Source organism: Ailuropoda melanoleuca, chromosome 17 (genome assembly GCF_002007445.2).
Source record: "Ailuropoda melanoleuca isolate Jingjing chromosome 17, ASM200744v2, whole genome shotgun sequence".
Taxonomy (NCBI): domain Eukaryota; kingdom Metazoa; phylum Chordata; class Mammalia; order Carnivora; family Ursidae; genus Ailuropoda; species Ailuropoda melanoleuca.
The window spans coordinates 19296313-19308624 of NC_048234.1; the positions used below are offsets into that span (position 1 = coordinate 19296313).

Consider the following 12312-nt stretch of genomic DNA (forward strand, 5'->3'; position numbering starts at 1 on the left):
TGTGCTGGTATGCAACACAGAAGGCTCTGAACTCCCTCTGGACCACCAGACCATTCATTTGCATTGGCTTCTCACCTGGCATTGACCCTGAGCGCATTAATAATTGTTACTCAATAGTGCCTCTGCTAAATACACACATTCGCATTTTTGTTTGCTCCCAATTGTGAGGCAAAAGTCAAATCAAAGCTATTAAATAATGGCTTTGCAATTCAACTATATTAAAATATACCCCAATTATCCTTTGTATTATTATTATTCAAAGCTTTTCCCCTTATTTATTATTAAATATAATACTATTATTATATTATAAATATATTTATAATTGAAAGGACAAACATTTTTGCTCTGACACTGTTGAGCTGTTTCTTAGCCATTTATGTTAATACTTGCATTAATTACTATTATTAAGTTCTGATTACCAACCAGGCATCTGATATTTCTAAATACTGAACATGATGTGGTCTTTCTTCAGCTAGCTCATAATCACAGATTTTTGTGATATTACAAGAAAAATGAGGAAATTATTGAAAAAAAGTAAATTAGGAGAGAAATAAGAAACTAAGGTCTGATTATAAGCAAAGATTTAGAGATTAGAATAGTGGTACCCTCATCAGATGTCTTTTCAGTGATTAGGAGCAAAGCTGAAATGAGGGGATCTCATTCCTACTCCATGTACTGTCCATCTTCCCCCAAACACTGCTGGCCCGACCAAAGCAATGCAGGGGCTCCCTCTGCTTCACGTGCAGGTTAAGTCATGATGTACAGGGAATAAATACGGGCCCAGAAGTTCTCTGCAGCAGAATGACCCTTCTTGGAAATCACTTAAAAATAGTAAAAATATAGTTTTTTAAGATCATAGTACTTAACCATTTTGAATATTTAAAATTCATATTTAAATGAGAGAACTGGGGACTAAAATTACAGGCACTAAAATTACAAATAAAGTTTATATGGTGTTCCATTCAACTCAGTTTGTGTTTGGGGGAATACTGAAGGGTCCTTTATGGTCTAGCTATACTTTGTAAAGATTATAGAAGCACCCCAAATCTACTCAAAACAGTTTTAATGACAAATACTGGAATTATTGTCTAGACGTTAAAAAGAGAAGACCCTTAAAATGGTCTATTGTAAGCCCCCATTTTATATTTTCTCGAGAAAATGGAGGCCTTTAGTGATTTATCTAAAATTCCACATCTGGTAATGGTAGTTTGTACTAAAACCTTGGTGTTTTGAATCCCTGGCAGGAATTTGTCCAATGCAACATGCAGCATGACTCTGAAAGGACAGTGACAATGAAAGTAAAAATCAAAAATATAGGTTTAAACTATCATATATACTCAGCCTCAGAGTCTTAGAAGAGGGGATTAGAAGGGCAGGGATTAGAAGAGGATGGGGAGGGAGTAGGCTCAAATTCCAAAAAATAATCTATAACCAATATAATCTGAATATGAGCAATCTGAAATTCATAATATATTTTATAGACATCAACAATATTAATATATGCAGGTTCAAATGCAATATTCTAGAGACACTAGCCAGAACCTAGATAGTTTTTTTGCTCTGCTGTTCTGAGAAAGGAACAAACTCTTGCTAGGGAAATATTATTAAATAAAGCCTGTTAGGGGTTACACTATCTCTTGGCCTTGGAGTTGTGTCTCTTCTGCAAGAGGGTTGGAAATGCTTCTTAGGTTTGGCCTTGCAGATGCCTACAGGAGATTCCAGGAATACCCTGCATCCTACCAACTGTCCAATTTGCAGAAAGTAGTTTCTAGTACTCAGGGATGACTACTTAGCATCTCTGCTGATTTTTCTACTGGTGACTTTGGGTCACTCTTAGAGTTGATGAAGACTGGAGCAGTGCTTGGGCTGCAGGTGTACCAAGAAGCACAGACTGGCTAGGGACAGAGGAAGAAGATTAAGAAAGGCCTAGAAAATAAGGAAAATAAGAAGAGAGCCAGAGAAGAGTAGTCTTCATGAAGGGAGTAGCTGACTCAAATGCCTCTTACAGTAAACAACCCAAAAATGACTGCCAAGGAAGCTACGGGTTGGGGGAGCTGAGCCCCCCAGAGATCAAAGTCACCTGTGGGATTCTCTTGCAGGTCAGTTTATTTTGCTGTCCTAACTTATTCCTTTGGCGTACCTGAATGACAGTAAGAAGTGTGTCTGGGTAGAACAAATTCATCATGACCACCAATAAAAGCAACTGGAAACCTATATCCCAATGATAAAGACTCAATGATATTGCTAAGTCTCAGGTTTAGATGACATTTCTGATTCACAATTTCTCAGTCCACAAGTGTCATGGGGTTGAATGATGGATTGCTAACCTCAGTTTATTTATTTTTTCTTAGAGGACTTCATCTGTGGCCAGCAGCACTCTGTGGATGTTTTCTGCTCTGCCTGGACATGAGGGACAGGCAGACACTGACCCTGAATTGGTTTGGGCATTTCATTTGGTGTTAGAGGAACAGAGTTCAGGATGTGTCCACAACGAAGTCATGTCCTAGGGAGGACTGGCAATCTGGGATTCTGGCTTTGTGAAGGTTTCAAAAAACTTGAAGGAAACAGCTGTTGAATACATGTGAAAGTCAATGGATCAGAAATACCAGTAGACATTGAAATGTGATAAAGGAAGTCTGTGAAAAGCTGTCAGGATGTCAGGATAATATGATTGGGCTTTGAGGAATACAGGTGACTGTTTTTCCTTCGCTTCCTACCATCCCCTTACCATTAATTTACTGCTAATGAGGATCTCACTTGAGTAGAAGGTAGTACCATTTCTACCCACTAAGGTGATTTGAGAGAAAGAGAGAGAGAGAATGCAAGGAACCCAAGATGGATTGAAATACTTGACCATTTCACATCTTCTTAAATTACTCCAGAGAAAAGTTGGCCTCGGGAATGCTTTCTTTCCATCTTCAAGGAATTAAACATTTTGAAAGGATTCCAACTAATGCTCTTTCAAAAACCAGAAACCATAAAAAGACACCTGGGGTTTGAATACAGTTTGTGCCTATGGATGGGTACTTCTCTGAATTCAATAACCATAGACTATGGATAGAGTACTAGACTGAACTTCCAAACCATTTCCTTGTCTGAACTGGAAGCTTAGGACAAGCCTGGCGTCTCTGAAACAGCCTGAAAATCTAAGTAGGCAGGCAAAAGGAGTTCTGTTCAACTTCGATAAGTTCTGTTCAGCAATTCAAGCAGAGACATCAATTTCCTACTAGGAGTATTTTAGGAAAAGAAAAAATTCAAATAGGTTCATGGGTCATGGGACTAAAACAGTCCATTCTCCCTCCCATTTCTTCTTCCTCAGAGATATTCACTTTTATCTTTTTTAGCTGTCTCAGTGTAAGATCTCCCTGAAGCAAATTTTGCAATAGTAACTTAAGCAAATCATTTATGCAGCAGGTAATCCCAGAAACACTGGTGGGGAATTGGTGAAGTAAGATAGGACAAAGAAGAAAGCTAGTAAATAAAATCTTACCCAGGAAGTTACCCTGTGAGCAACTTAATCCTGCTGGGGAACTCTGAGAAATGGTTTAGAACCCCCCTCACCCCAGAGTTATCTGACCCAAGGAATGAAGGAGCTGGGGTATTTATAACCTACTTTGGAGTTCACTGGTGGAGGGCTGTTCCTGGACCGTTATTTCTCCAGTGTTTAGGCAAAGTGGGTTCTGGAGGCCAGAGAAAATCTGCAGGCAAAAGATGTAGGTGCTACAAGTTGGAAGTCAGATCAGCTCAAACTGAAACGGTGAGGGCCAAGGGGAAGTAGTTGAAAACAACTCCTATTTTAGTACTGACCATGCTACTTTTTTTTAACTACATCTCTAAGTAACATTCCGGTGTAGCCAATTCTTAATGTTTCCAATTTTTAAAAATATTATTTCTTGATGTAATATACAAATCATGAGGAATTTAGTTTCAACTCTCCCACCCCACCATCTGCACCACAACGACACACACTTACATCCTTCCCATTGCCCCATCCTTCCAATATTGTTACGTGATCATTTTTGTTAGATCAATATTCAGTGATTGCATTATAATGATGATGAACACTTTTCACAACTGCACCATGTAATAAAGTATAATTACTTTCCCTTTCTTGCTTGACTTCCTGATTTTCTGGAATTAGTGAGTTTTGTTGTTTCATGTCCTTAATGTTCTATCTATTTATTACTTCTTTGATTATGAACTCTTTGTCAGTTTCTAAATCTCCCAAGACATCCATTCACATCAGTTAGTCTATCAGAATCTCCTTCATGAAGAAATTTGGAGACTTCTGACCTGCATTTTCCCACTACATCCAGTACTCAGCTCTCATCCTAAGTTCTCCCTTCACATATGGTGAGGGTTCCCTTCTCCCTATTCCTTTGTTGGGTCTTTTGTTTCCTATTCCCTATGCTGTGCTACCTCATTTGCTGGAACTCATCCTCTTACAGCTTTCTGAGAAAGAGTAAATGGAGGAAACCTATTGAGACCTTACGTATCTAAAAATAACTTATTTCTCTTCTGATTCTTGATTGATAGATTAGATGGGTACAGAATTCCTGGTTATTAATAATTTTTCAGCAAGATTTCTAAGACAGTATCTCATTTTCTTTTTGCATTTCTCAGTCCATTTGAGTATAAGTACCCTGTGCTGGGAAGCCCTTCTACACAGATCCCCCTCTTAACCCTCCTTGAGCTCCGACTACACATGCTGGGTCACCCATCACATAGAAAAATGTGTTCCTCATCCCACTCATCCCACTAGCCTGCCCCACTGTGCAGAAGCCAAAACCAGTTAGGCCCACATATCTCTCACTATGCCACCTTCCCTTCCTTGCCATCCCCAGTGTGGATGCCCTATTTACTTTTCCTAGCCTTCAACACATCTCTCTGAGCCATCACTGGACACCTCCTTTGTTCTGCCCTTCCTAATGGCTTTAGCATGGCATTATTCAGAAAGAGGAGGGAAGAAGAATGAAAGACTGAATTTTAACATTTGTCATCTAATGTATATATTCAGAATTTTTGAAACAAAATTACTATTAGATTTTATGTTAATGGTGTTGATTTTATAGGCCAGATCCTTTCATTTAGAATTTGGATATAGAGGTTTTCATAAAGAATATTCATGTTGATGGGAGAAAAGTATCCCAGTCAGTTGTTTTGGCAATGCCAGTGAGCAGAGATCAGGGTTTTAAGGCCAAAGCAATCAAGGAACAAAACCCCTAGTAACCAAGTCCTATTCCTCCACAGAATAGGACTGAGTCCTGAGCCATCAACCAGTTTCTTTTCTTTTTTAAGATTTATTTATTTATTTGAGAGAGAGAGAGCATGGGGAGAGGGAGAGGGAGAGAAAGAAGCAGACTCCCCACCGAGTGCAGAGCCTGATGTGGCCAATAGATCCCACAACGCTGAGGTCATGACCCAACTGGAATCCAAGAGCTGGAAGGTCAACAAACTGAGCCACCCACTCATCCCTATCAACCAGCTTCTATATGGGATGCAGACACTCTGAAGAAGTATGTTGGCTCCTGAAATATCTAAATTTCTAGCACTCTGCCAATTAATTAAGAAATGAGTCTAAATACCAGCATAAAAGCAATATATTTTAGAACTCACCAAAATATACTATTAGACTCAATATGCCAGGCAATTAACCTCATAAATTTATTAAATGCTTCACATTTCAGCATTTGTAATTACTTGGATAATTTTAATAGTGTTCAATAGTATATAATTTTAATAGTGTAATCCAAGGTTTCTTAATCTCAGGACACTTGGGGCCAGATAAATTCATTGTGGTGGGGGCTGTTCCATGAGTTGTCATTGCAGGATGTTTACCAGCATTCCTGGGCTCTACCCACTAGATGCCAATAGCAACCCCCCCCCATCTTGACTGGACAATTGAAGATGTCTCCAAATCATTCCAAGTTGAGAACCACTGCTTTGAATTTACAGTCTAATCATTTAGACTCTCTTCTAACTTTGGAATGTATAATTTTTTCCTCAAGAGTGATAAATAACCATCACTTTTTAGCTTTCCAGGTAAACAAAATTAACAGATGATTTTTGAAAGATTGTTAGTGATGCTAGCAGCATAAAATGCCAATTTAAGAGGTACTCAGCTTATATTACATTTTCACTATTACGTGTAACATGATTGTTGGGTGGGAAAAATAAATTCATGTTTACAAAATTTCTCAGGAAACTGTGGTCAGTATCCAAGGGTTAAGAGCCCAAGCTCTGCAGACAGAGTCTCAGTATGAACCTTCATTCCAACTGCTCACCAGACCTGAGCATGTGACTGAATCTCTGTTCTTCTATCACCTCTCTGGTAGTTTGGTGGTACTAATATTAGCCAGCTTAGAGGGTTGCTGAGGAGGATAAAATGAGATAATATAGACAAAGCATTTGGCAGATAACAAGCACTTAGTATTTCCTAATAGTACTGTTCTGTGTTTACTGACATTCTCCCAAGTGTATCCCATGTCTATTGCTATTTTCACTCTACTATAAAACTTGATGAGTTCTTTTTTTTTTCTTAAGATTTTATTTATTTATTTGACAGAGAGAGACAGCAAGAGAGGGAACACAAGCGGGGTAAGTGGGAGAGGGAGAAGCAGGCTTCCTGCCGAGTGGGAGAAGCAGGCTTCCTGCTGAGTGGGTAGCCTGATGTGGGGCTCAATCCCAGGACTCTGGGATCAGGACCTGAGCTGAAGGCAGACACTTAACGACTGAGCCACCCAGGTGCCCAAAACTTGATGAGTTCTATTTTACAAAGGAGAAACATTTGACTGCAAACCCTTCTCTGTTTATCAGTTGATTGTATATCCTATTTGTCAGAAAATGACTATTCATTTTCTATGGACACAATGAACATATTTGAGAAATAAAACTAGGGAAAGTGATGTGATCGGGGGTCATATCTGCTTAGTGCATTTAGATGATACTTCAGAAGAAAAGGTATAAAAATTCAAAAAACATATAGTGATGTTTTAAACAATTAGTATTTACTGAAAAGAATAAAACTGAAATCCGGGCTGTTCTGGAAAATCCAGAATTATCTGAGATATCTGGACCTGTGGACAAGAAAACCTGAAGTAGGAAAATAGGGTTTTCGGAGAAAATTGTACCTTTAGGGAAGTGGTCCTAGGCATTCTAAGGAGCTGGTTATTGGGATCGATGTAACCACTCTGGAGGCAAGTAAGAAGAAGGTCTCTTCATTCATTGTAATGAAATGAGCAGATAGTCTACACACACCTAACAGCAGGAAAACACCCTCATCAAAAATCAGTAAGTCACTTGTTAGAAACCACTGAATCATGGATGAAGAGAGCTCATAATCCTGTAGAGGCATACAACTCACCCTAGATTTTTAATCAATTTTCTTCTCCACTGCAGTCAGCTTAGTTCAGGATGATTCATTTTGTTAATGCTTTTGGGTACCACCCTTACTTTTCAAAAAAAAGAATATAGCCGCTCACATCTATCAGCCAATGTTAACCAAAAAAGTAGAATTAAGCAATCTTCACTTTATAAGAAAGGCAATTTACAATTCTGTTCAAACTTGGGCACCTGGGTGGCTCAGGCAGTTAAGTGTCTGCCTTTGGCTCAGGTCAACCAGCCCAGAGTCCTGGGATCAAGTCCTGCATTGGGCTCCCTGCTCAGTGGGGAGTCTGCCTGGGATTCTTTCACTCCCTCTCCCTCTGCCCTTCCCCCTGCTCTCTCTCTCTCTCAAATAAATAAAATCTTTAAAAAAAAAATTAAAAAAATTCTGTTCAAACTTGCTTCTAGGAAAACAATACTTCTTAAATATCAACAGAATTATATGTACTTCTAAAGCTTTAATATGTCCTCTCTGGCATGCTAATGCAGGCTTGAGAATTGTTTGAGAAGAGTTAGTAAGGATTATTTTGAGCTGTTTCAAGATTGATTTATTGAGTCAGATACAAGTAAATATAAAACATAACTTGTTAATCTCTTCAAATATATGCAAATTATAAGTGACACATGATGTCCTTGCACAATAAAAGGTTAATATTGAAGAGGGAATAAAGTAGGATTATTTGGGTTCAATAGTCATGACTGAACATCTTTGTATTAATTTTTCACATGTGTTCCCTAGATATAAGATTGAAGTAATTAATGTGTTTCTATAAAACAATGGCTAGAACCTTAGACAAGTTACAAAATACATTCTTTTTCCATACGTACACATCTGTTTTCTACCATATTAGCATATCCTTATAATACTGACATTAGCTCTTTACAATACATCTTAAGTATTGCATAACACCCACTTATGCTAAAGACTGGTATATTTAGGAATTTTAACTTTATTGGTTTCTTCAGGGTTGCGTAAGTAACAAATAAAATGGCATTATTCCTAAAATCTTTCACCAGAGTCTTTGGGCAGTGGCTACATGGTAGTTTGTCAACTATTTGGCACACTGTAGACAACTAGAGATCTTCAAAAATACTGATGTCTGGTTCCCACACCAGGATACACTGATTTAATTGTTTTGGCATGCAACATAACATTAGGATTTCTTAAAGCTCCCCAGGCAATTCTAACGTGCTGCAATGCTGGGGAAACTTTGGGCTGGAGTAAAGGCCCAGGTTGGGTGTAGGAGCCATAGGACATTGGCTAATCCCAAGGATCAGTCATTTTAATGAAGAAAACATTCTAGATTATGAATAATGGGGATAAGGAGCACCCTGGGGCAAGTCTTACACAATAGCCCAAGAGTTTGTAAAAAAAAATGTGCAGATGGGTTAATGGGGTCCCATTTTGTCAAGCCAACTGGTAAGTACCAAAGACTTTATTTTCTTTATTTTAATGTATCATTGATGGTGTCAGAATATCTATGCTCACTAAAATCTATTTTAGAGCAATGGGTGCAATGGGTAATTTAGGTAAAACAACAGTCCTAGTGGTTAAGGTGAGACATACCTATTTGTTCTCTAATTTCATATGTAGTAACCTCCAAGGATTATAGTGGATACCATGTTAATATGTAGTGGGAGCCCCAGGTGTACCTATAATGTGGATCTAGTATTATGCCGAATTGGTAGCGATTGGTACATTTCAGCATATGTTAAAATTAATTCAGAATCTGTGCTGTAGAGGTTCAAGAGCCAATCAATAAGTCTTTATCTCTTTGCCACTTACATTATTTTAGTAAAGTTTGGACTTCCAACTGAGTTTAAATATGGGTCTTTGTTTCAGGTTTTTTTCTTCCCCCTTCCCTTATAGTCAGGTTTGTTTGTTGGTTTCTTCCTTCCTTCCTTCTCTTTCTTTCTCTGTCTCCCTTTTTTGGTTGGCCACTAAATATAATTTGATAGCAGGGGGTGTCCTCTCTACCCTACGCTTATTTATAAATTTCTTCTTCCAGAATTTCAAACCAGTATCGTCAGGCTTAGGGGTCACCCCCATAGCAATAGTTGCTTTACGGGGTTTAAGGAAGTTTGAATTAACTCTTTTGCTGTGCCACAGGGATGCCATAGGTGTTTTTCCCTATAACCCTGAGGATCAGGATCTTTGTTATGAAAGAAGCATAGGAATCAGCAGCAGGAGAGGTACTTAAGGGTCCTGCTGTACTGTCTGCTCTTAAGTATATGAATCACAGCACCCCACCTATTGGCTTTCTTTCTGCATCTCTCTTGCTTTCTACATACAATTTCTCTCAAAATATTACATATTTCTAACTGCAAAAAGTCATGGCTTTTAGTTTGTCTTGATCCGATTACTCATAGTGCGGGTGGTTATGGGAAAAGTTCAGAAGCCTGGCAACCAGCCTTATGGGCAACCACCTTTTCCTCCAGGGAATGCCAGTCAACCTCCCTAGGATCAAGGCCCACATACAATAAGGTCATTTTGTCTATGGCCTATGTGGGAGTCATCAAGCTCTATGATTGCCAGATTAGCCCTTGATATGCTGGTAATTAGCAACACTAAGCAAAACCCGGGTACACTGGCTAGGGATTTTATATTAGAAGAGCAGTGGAATTAGTCATCCTCTGGTGTTCTGGCAGGAGCTTGTACCAAATGCTTCTTCCCTTTTCCTTTTCTCATAAGCACCTGGCCATAGACCTCCAACTGGGGTGCTATGCTTAATTCTCCCCAGCATGGTGGTCTCCTTCTTTTTCATAAAACTCACAGAGGGCCAACTCTAAGCCTATCTCAGGGATGCACAATCACAAACAATATTCACATGGTTGCCCCCAAGCTGCCAGTGATGGTCACCAGGCTTGATGCAGTGACCACATTGCTCTAGCTGGACCCTTGGTAAGTGGCAGTCAAGAGCCAAACAGTTAAAGCTAGCTGTGTCTGCCTTTACAGGTAAGAAACTCAAGGACCAACTGCCAAATACAGGGCAAACCCAACAACATGTCAAGCTGTGGTATAGTCAATTAACATCAATTCTTGTCTTGGGGATGAGAGCATTTTAGGTTAGGGAGAGATGGCAATATTGACAAAGACAAAAAGTGTACCCAAAGCACAAGCCTGCAGTAATTGGTAGCTCTGTCTCAGGGGGCCTTTGCCATATCATGGAACCAGTTAGTTAGCCAAGAAGAGTTAAAGCTGGCCAGGTGTCCTTGGTCATGAATGGGCCACCTTGTTCACAATCCAGATGTTTTAATTGCCTCTTATTCACCCTATTGGTGAGGGAGGAAATTCTGCCCCATGGTTATAGGGATGCCACATACAAAATTTGACACCCAACACTGGACATATGAGACTGGCAGCAGTGTATTAGTCACATACACTCACAGCTCAGGGTAGGACACTGCATGCCACAGAAGGCTAAATGGGCACTGCACTCAGAACAGAGCCAACAACTAGGGCTGTAGGAGTAAGGCCTTGTAGTAGCAAGAGGCTGAGGTAACCCGTGGTTACTGTGAGAGAATGCAATTGGCTTCTTCGAATAATTCCATGAGCTGGCAGGAAAATGAAACCCACTACTGAGGGATGAGAAAGAACTGTGCCTGGTCCTCTTGAGTAGAGCTGTTTGGCCAGGGGAGCCAGACTCCACCATGGGAGCAAGCAGGGTGGGGGACTTGTGGTTAGGACATTTAAGTCCATCCCTGTTTCACCAGATGTCAAGGCAGCATATAATGTTGGGCCTTAATTTCTGACCCAATATATCAACATTTATGGTGAGCAATAGCATATTTGGGGACCTATTATTGAGAGCCTATTACATGACAAGCATGTATCATCAGTGAACAAAGCTAAGATATCTGTTCACAATAATTATCCATCCAGTGGCATAATTCTTTATGAACATTCCCTTAGCACATCTATTATTTGAGGAGAATAAGAAAATATTGAAGTTATTTATCTTTTCTAATCTCTTAGCCAAGAGATTTCCCAAAGATTTGCTGATAAGAGAACTTTCTGAAGATCCTAATTTCCCTTCATTTTTTGTTTCAGTCTTCTTGATAAAACAGCATGATAACCTGAAGTAAAAGCACAAACATCTAGAGTGGTCCCAAGGTTGTCGATGAGATATATAGTCAGCACAGATTTCTGATCACTATGCTTAAAAAAAATACAAGGGTTTACCTCTCCTCCTTTTCCAGATTGCAATGAAATGATGGAAGAAATATACAAACAAAAATAGATCTGAAGCAGCACTGATTATCATGGGGACTGAGTGGGACTGTTTGCTACTGACACATCAGAGAAAACTGTGAGAGTTTGCTACAAGACATAAAGCTGCTAGAAGGAGATTAGTGGTGAAAAATAGAAGAGCAGAGTCTCATGTCTTTAAAAAAGTGAGTTTCTCTTAGAACAACAGGCTGACCCCAACTGGATGGAGTGGAGGCTGGATGGAGTGGAGTGCAGGAAGGAGACCATGAGCAAGGGAATTCAATAAGGGGCTGTAGAACCCCAGAGGTTGTCTGCCACCTGGGGCAAAGTTCTATGAAATGGAGATCCAACCCAGAAGAACAAGGGCAGTTCCCAGGAAATTTACAGCCTGGATAGGACAAAGATGCAGCCCCAGACACAAAAAGCAATTCCACAGAACTTGCCCTGGCCCAAGTCCCTCACCACATCTTCCGCAAAATCCATGGAAGTAGGTCTCCTGGTCCCAGAATGTACATTCACTGCTTCTTACATAACTGGCTTTTAAGAGGTACAAAGATAATCTGTGGTAAACCATCTTGTAAAAGCACTCAAATGATTACTTCAATCTTTCAAATATCTAACTCAGGTGCTACTGAATTATGACTAAAACCTCATGAGAAACTAATGAATGTAAGCTTGTTTTTCATATAAAAAAACTACTCCACTTAGACATACATATG

At 39.5% G+C, this 12312-nt stretch overlaps 1 long non-coding RNA gene across 1 annotated transcript in view; it reads right to left on the bottom strand.

Moving 5' to 3' along the window:
• The window catches only part of LOC117796941, an 81372-nt gene that overhangs the window by 29480 nt on the left and 39580 nt on the right, over positions 1-12312 (bottom strand). The gene's annotated exons all lie outside the window — the stretch shown is intronic.